General features: G+C 35.1%; 1 long non-coding RNA gene across 2 annotated transcripts; it reads left to right on the forward strand.

Moving 5' to 3' along the window:
- The first annotated feature begins 1,552 nt into the window (after positions 1-1,552).
- LOC127866325 (uncharacterized) lies at positions 1,553-6,227 on the forward strand. Of its 2 annotated transcripts, none has more exons than XR_008042955.1 (3): positions 1,553-3,441; positions 5,510-5,560; positions 5,981-6,227. It is a non-coding gene; the product is annotated as an uncharacterized LOC127866325 (long non-coding RNA). The 2 variants fall into 2 exon arrangements; XR_008042956.1 differs by having other exon boundaries at positions 5,515-5,560.
- Positions 6,228-7,483: the final 1,256 nt, after the last annotated feature.

Consider the following 7,483-nt stretch of genomic DNA (forward strand, 5'->3'; position numbering starts at 1 on the left):
TAATAGGATTTGTGGAGCAAACTGGTGGAACTCAATACTTGAGCAAAAACGAAATTAATTGTCGCGGATGTCTACAGAATATGAATACGGTGACCAAATAACATTGCAAGCGATGTCGCAGCTGTATAATATGTAGATTTTAATAGTGTCGACTAGGAATAGTGCCACTACCTTGATAAATTCGGATGGGAGTTCATGTCTGTCAAGCCGTTACCCTTTAATAATACTTGGACATTACCAAGAGGGCGCCGGTGAGCATTACGTTGCCCTTGATTATAATATACATGTATTAGAAAGAATTGTAGACACAGCAGCACAAGTAACGTGGGAAACTGATCCACCTACGAGCGATGACGACCTGAACGTCGGCGGTGATAATCTTAACGCTGGCGGTGATAACCTGAGCGCTGGCGGTGATGACCTGAGCGCTTGCGGTGATGACCTGAGCGCTGGCGGTGATGACCTGAGCGCTGGCGGTGATGACCTGAACGCTGGCGGTGATGACCTGAACGTCGGCGGTGATGACCTGAGCGCTGGCGGTGATGACCTGAACCCTGGCGGTGATGACCTGAGCGCTGGCGGTGATGACCTGAACGCTGGCGGTGATGACCTGAGCGCTGGCGGTGATGACCTGAGCGCTGGCGGTGATGGCCTGAACGCTGGAGGTGATGACCTGAACGCTGGCGGTGATGACCTGAACGCTGGCGGTGATGACCTGAGCGCTGGCGGTGATGACCTGAACGCTGGCGGTGATGACCTGAGCGCTGGCGGTGATGACATGAGCGCTGGCGGTGATGACCTGAACGCTGGCGGTGATGACCTGAGCGCTGGCGGTGATGACCTGAACGCTGACGGTGATGACCTGAACGCTGGCGACCTGGGATCTCCCAATACCAGTGACATTACGCGATTGAGAGAAATGGTACAGTTTAAAAGGAACCGAAAACACGTTCACCAAAACCGCCATGTGAACTTGCCGCGTGAGATTTGGTCTATAATTGTTGATATTGTTCTAAAACTAAGCCCTTTGTCAATATATTCCATTCAACGGGTAAATAGGATGTTAGAGATTTAGTAGGTAAGACACCGCCTCCGCGGTTGTATCTATGCCCTAGTCGGTTCGGTGACGTTACCGTATCGCCCATCAGTGTTCGAAAGATAATCGCAATATCTGGCTCTGGCAGTAGACTGGTCCAGGCGATTCGTCAACTTATAAGGCATTCCTCGTGGGTAAATGCATGGCTATTTCTGCGTTTAGCTACTTTATGCGGCTGGTACACGGTAGAAGGAATTTGGTATAGACGGCAACGGTGCAATTAATGCCATAGCGTTATATGTTCAACTGATGCAATGGATATACATAAAACATAATAACTGAATACACAATATGTGTTACCACTCTATTTTATCAATATGAAAATTAACATGAAAGTTTGTATTTGTTCACAGATTGTGTTCCCAAAAACTACTTGTGCTATATGAAATTATTCTCGGTTTGATAAATACGCTATAGTATGGTTGAATACGTGTTATTTAGAAGAAAGAGTATGGTAATGGTTTAGCGCGTATAATGCACGGGTTTTGTGTGCATGTTTTAGCGCGAAAGCGCACGAGTTTTTCGTTTTGGGGTATATATGATTTGCACATCTAGTGAGACGCCATTCGAGGGTTGTTTTTGACAGGCAAAGTTATGGAGCAAGAAAACGAAAGGGTGATAAAGTAGTTTAGGCGTTCATTTGCGAAATACATAGTATTCGGAAGGAGATTTTCGATGAGAGGACTGATTCTCTGCTAGAAGCGGAATGGTGAGCTGGAACTTCGAACAAAGGTCAGACTTGTTGGTTCTGTTTATTGTAATAACACTGGCAACAACATTCCGATTGAAATTAACACAGGTTGTGTTCCTTGTTAACTTTTATAATAAGTATATTCAATAACATGCTCCATATCTTTATTTGTGCTGTTGTTTTTGTTTAGTTCCAACTATTCAGATACATCAATTGATTTGATTATTGTGTAAAAATGAAACTATTTAAGTTCAAAAAGAGGTCGCAAATGTAATGGTCTGGTAGGATTATATATAGGTAAGGCCACATAGTGTGTCACTCCAGGTTGTTTTGATAGCAGAGTTAGATCACTCTCCCTCATGTTTTTACGAACACCTTGCTTTATTTTTATTGTTTTTAAGATATAACACCTTATATGGTAATACATGTGTTACAAGTTTGTGTATTAGTTCCAAGCGTATAATTCAACAAACGATTAATAACAATTAACTGCCGTTTTCCATATAATTCAGCACGATGGTTGTGTGCGATATATGACGTGGTATGATAATAAGCGGATGAAAATTTATGCGAACATATCTTTAAACTATTCAGGTATTCCAATTGTGAATTAAGAATGTAACATCAAAAATCGATACATTACGGAAATATATATTCTATTCATCTATGAAACAGCTATAGAGACTTGTCTTGTAAACTTTTTTCGAAACATGTTTGTGTTTTGCATATATTACATCTCGTTCGCTGGATATTGAATAAACAGTTTATATGTTATTGTTGTATACAATTAAACATTTTCTCTAAATTGAATTAAAACATTAAGAGTTATTATATTTTTTCATAATAATTTAAGACGTTAAGTTTCCCCTGCAAGGTTGGTGTCAATAATGGTGCATGCATATGTGCTAATTAATTTACGATATTTTGGATAAACTGTGGTATCAATTTGGTTTGAAAAGAGCGTTGACAATAAGACTGTTGTTTTAAACTTAGATGAAAGGCATTTATCGGTTTTGTTAAATTTAGTTTCGTCATAGTTTAATGCATTTTTAAAGATTAGGTACTGTAATGATAACAAAAGTAGACCGGATTTATTTGCAATATAAGTCGATTTTGTTTTCGTGATATTTTTTGTTCTTGTTTGGTGGACTGTTGGCTTGATGTGTAAAGACATTTTGCTTTTATGGTGTTTGGCCGTTTTTTGAATGCCAGTTAACATGTGTAATTTTGCTTATCGTTTTGGTGAAAGCCAGTTGACCAGATGTGGATAAACCCAGTTAGCGCGTGTAGTTTGTTAACCAAATTTGTTAAAACGTGCGTTTACATTTACATTTTTGTTTTTATTTAATGTTAAGATTGTACTGTTCGAAGGATATTATATATATTGGAGAACATTAAATGTATGTTATTAAGGGCCAGATTGGCTTATGTAAATTAACCGGTTGGCTCGGGTTGTCCGTTGACAGTTTGTTAAAAGCAGATTTTTTCAGATGCGTATAAGCCAGTTTGCTTGCGTGTCAGTTCACTAAAATGTCTCAAAACACATGTTGAAATTGCATTTACACGTTTGCGAAGTTTATTTTTTCAGAAGCTGGACAGTTCGAAGAATAAATAATGAATAGTGTAACATTATAGTAAGAGGGCAGCTCGAAAGGTATAATTTGTTGTTTGTTTTGTTTTGTGTAATTATGTGTTAGAAAATAACTTGTTAAGATTAATAATGATGATTTTATTGATGATGATGTTATAAATGTTGATGATGATGCTAACGTTATTGATGAGGAGGAGGAATAGTTGACAGTATTTTGTGAATGGATAATACTACATTAACGAATTTTGAGTGAATGAAATTATTTTAGGTTTGATAAATACCGAATGATGTTGGTCTATACATATTATTTAGAAGAGAAAGAGTGTGGTTATGGTTTAGCACGCAAAAATGAATGGGTTTCTAGGTTTTGCGTTTAATTGAACAAAAACAAGTAACGGTTCAAAAACAGGGATTATTCTCAGATGGTACATGTATTCTTTTTAGTGTCACAGAAATTCAACTTTGCATCAATAACGGTTTTCTTTGAGATTTGTTTGATGGGTTAAAATTCCAAAAATTGACGAGTTTTGCAGCCGACCAAGTACCTATAGCTTTGTATTTGAGTGTGTTAAGCATTTTGTTGTTTTCAAATTAGTAAATCAAAATTAATACGGTGTTCTAGTATATCAATTGAGCTTATGCTATTGCCATGGAAATTTGAGCCAGGGTTCGATCAGTAGCTTAAAGTATGTCTGTGTTGGTGAATTGAACCTAAAAACAAATGTCAAGTCGGTAGTTTTAATTTTAAGAGCAGAACATACGTATTGATTGTGAGAACATTCGTAAAATGTGTTTGGTATTTGTGCATGTCTCTTGTGGTCATTGGACCAAGTTGTTTAAGACCAATTGGCCTGATTTTGAAAGCCAGTTGGCTTGTATGGTCAGTTGACCGTTTTTAAAGCCAGTCTATATGGTGTGTGAAAGCCTGTTGGCTTGTGTTGTCAGGTTACCGAACTTTCTTGGAACGAAAGTCTCATAGAATTTACAATATTTGCAAGATTATTGTTTGCAATGCAGTAACTGGACAGTTCGAATAGTATATTAAGTATTGAAGAACATAAAGGTATGGTTTATGTAGTATGTTATTATTATTACTAGGATTATTATGATGTATTTTATTTGGGTGCATTCGGAGAATTGCAAAGACGGTAGTTAAAAAAGAGCCTATTACATCAGATATATTAAAGAAATTTTATCACACTTTTGTTTCTGAGAGCGATTGTTCTTTGGGGTATTTAAGAGGCGTTACAATCTTTTTCTTATCTTATGCTGGTTTTTTAGGATAAATTTTGTCTGTTAAAAGATCAGATGTTGTATTTTTAGATATGCATTGTGATATTTAAGTTGAAAAGTCAAAAACGGACATTTTAAGAGAGGGTAATACTGTTCTGATTGCAAAACTAATACAGACACATGTCCTGTGAAATTGTTTGAAAAGTGTTTGTGTGTTGCAGATATTGCATGTTCATCTACTGATTATGTGTTTAGACCAGTTTATTTGTGTAATGTTTAACACTGTTTCAAATTGATTTCTAATAATAAGCATATAAGTTATTCTACTATAAATGATAGTTTTGAGGAAGAAGTTAAGTCTAATGGGTTATGTTTCTTCTAAATATGGACTTCATTCTTTTCGTGCTGGTGGAGCATCTATAAGTGCCAATAATAAGACTGTGGATAGACTTTGGCAAAGACATGATAGATGAAAAAGTGTTTCCACTAAGGACGGATATGTTAAAGATTCTTTGAAAGACAGATTATCGGTGTCGCTAAATTTAGATTTGTGAAAAGTCATTATTAATGTATGTGTGATTTGAAATGTATGATGTGTTGTTCGTAGCACATTTAAAGACACTATAATATATTATTATATAAATGGTTTGGAAATGCTTTTGAGTATTATTAAGTTCTGTGTTTGTGTTGTGTGTATGTTCCTTGTGGTCATTGGACCAATTTGTTTACGGCCATTTGACCTGATTTGGTAAGCCAGTTGGCTTGTATGGTCAGTTGACCGTTTTTTAAAGCAAGTTGATTTGATGTGTGAAAGCCGGTTGGCTTTTGTGAGTTGACCTTATTTTCTTAAAAAGCATGTTCACATGGAGTTAACAATCTGCAAGTTTATTTTTTGCAGTGCAGTAACTGGACAGTACGAATGGTATATTAAGTATTGGAGAACATAAAGGTATGGTTTATGTAGTATGTTATTATTATTATAAGGATTATGATTATGATATTTTTTATTTCCGTTTTAATGTTTATCATTATTTTTGGTAAATATTGTTTTATTATATCTGTTTAATTCTCTTGTGCATTATTCGATTGGTCATTTGACCGTTTGTGAAGGCCAGAGTGTGCCTGATGTTGTTAGCCGTTTGGCTTGTGTGGTCATTTGACCGTTTGTGAAGGCCAGAGTGTGCCTGATGTTGATAAGCCGTTTGGCTTGTGTGGTCATTTGACCGTTTGTGAAGGCCAGAGTGTGCCTGATGTTGATAAGCCAGTTGGCTTGTGTGGTCAGTTGACCGTTGTTGAAGGCCATAGTGTGCCTATTTTGATTGAATTGATTTTATTGCTTTTACCAATGTTTATAATTGTATCTTTTCAGTTAAAACACAGTTCGAGAGGTATATAACGTGGTGGAGAATATTTAGGTATTCATTTTATGTTTTATATTATTTGTATTCTCTCTTTGTTTTATTCGAAAGTCCTGTCAAATACAAGCACTCACTCCTATTTTGTCTTTGGTTTATTATTTGTTTGATAATGATAATGATGATGATATGGGTTATAAAGATGATGAGATTTTAATAGTATTTTGAGAATAGAGAATAATAAATTTACTCATAACTATGAGTAAAACCAATTACTTTTACGGCTTTTCATAACATGATGTTTTGGAAATATAGTGATTAAATAGTTTTTGTTGTTTCATATATATATGCATTTACCCACGAAGAAAGCCTTATTGTTTTCATCATATTAACAAAGAAATTGTTGGTATTTTAAAGTATTTTATTTAAAAATGATTAATATGTCTACATGTATTGTTTACTTATTATGTTTGATTCATTTACTGCTAATTGCTTACAATATGTAGAAACATGCAGTTATTTGTTGTTTTTCAATTTAGTGTAAATTAAAAACAAATTGTTTCGTTATTTTGTGTCCTGTTGATTTTACTTGCAATAGACTTTCATATCTTGAATCATATTTTATCACATGCTATACCTTGTTTTCAATGTAATACAGACATTACGTATTTTTCAGATTGCACATGTGTAAAACAACATTTTTAAGCGTTTTCATTGGCTACAGAATCAATAACTAACCAATCGCATGGCTTTAATTTGGTGATATGACGTTGTCAACATGAGATGACGTCACGATAGTAAACAACTTATAGATCTATCAGCATTTGTTTGGTCAATTAAGATGTATTTTATTTAGTTTAAAAGCATGTGATAAAAACGATCTGACACGAGTTGTCATTCCATATTTTCCATATTTTATTAAACTCGTACAGGAAATTAGTTAGTAAGCTCGCCAGAGGCTCGCTTACTAACAAAATTTCTGAACTCGTTTAATAAAAAATTGTATGAAACGAGAACTCGTGTCAGATTATTTATATATATATAAATAAATATATATATATATATATATGATTAAAGTACATGCGGCCATTTTCGTGATTGGTAAGTTTAAAGCGGGTATATACGATTTTTTTATATGTGTTTAATTGTAATATATTGATAAAATATGTTACAATAACACAAAATAGGCAAGAAAAATTATACATTAAAGCCGAATTTCATAAAATGCAGCAAAGACAAATTAGCGCCCCGAGCCGACGTACATATTTTCCTACAATAACCGAAGCATTCGTCTGTGTATTAGGATCGGAGATAGTGTTCGTGTGTCGTATGAATAGATATCGTTGCAGGAATTCAAACAAACCGTTAAACTAAGTTTAGATGCACATCGTACATGTATGGTATACATGCTGGCGAATTCGGCTGTACAGCCGTTTTCAATTTCAGAATTAAATATCTGGCTTATTTCGTATTTTTCGACATATGTTCTTCTTAACTTTTATTTTAATTTATATTGA

The sequence above is a fragment of the Dreissena polymorpha genome, chromosome 2, assembly GCF_020536995.1.
Source record: "Dreissena polymorpha isolate Duluth1 chromosome 2, UMN_Dpol_1.0, whole genome shotgun sequence".
Classification (NCBI taxonomy): domain Eukaryota; kingdom Metazoa; phylum Mollusca; class Bivalvia; order Myida; family Dreissenidae; genus Dreissena; species Dreissena polymorpha.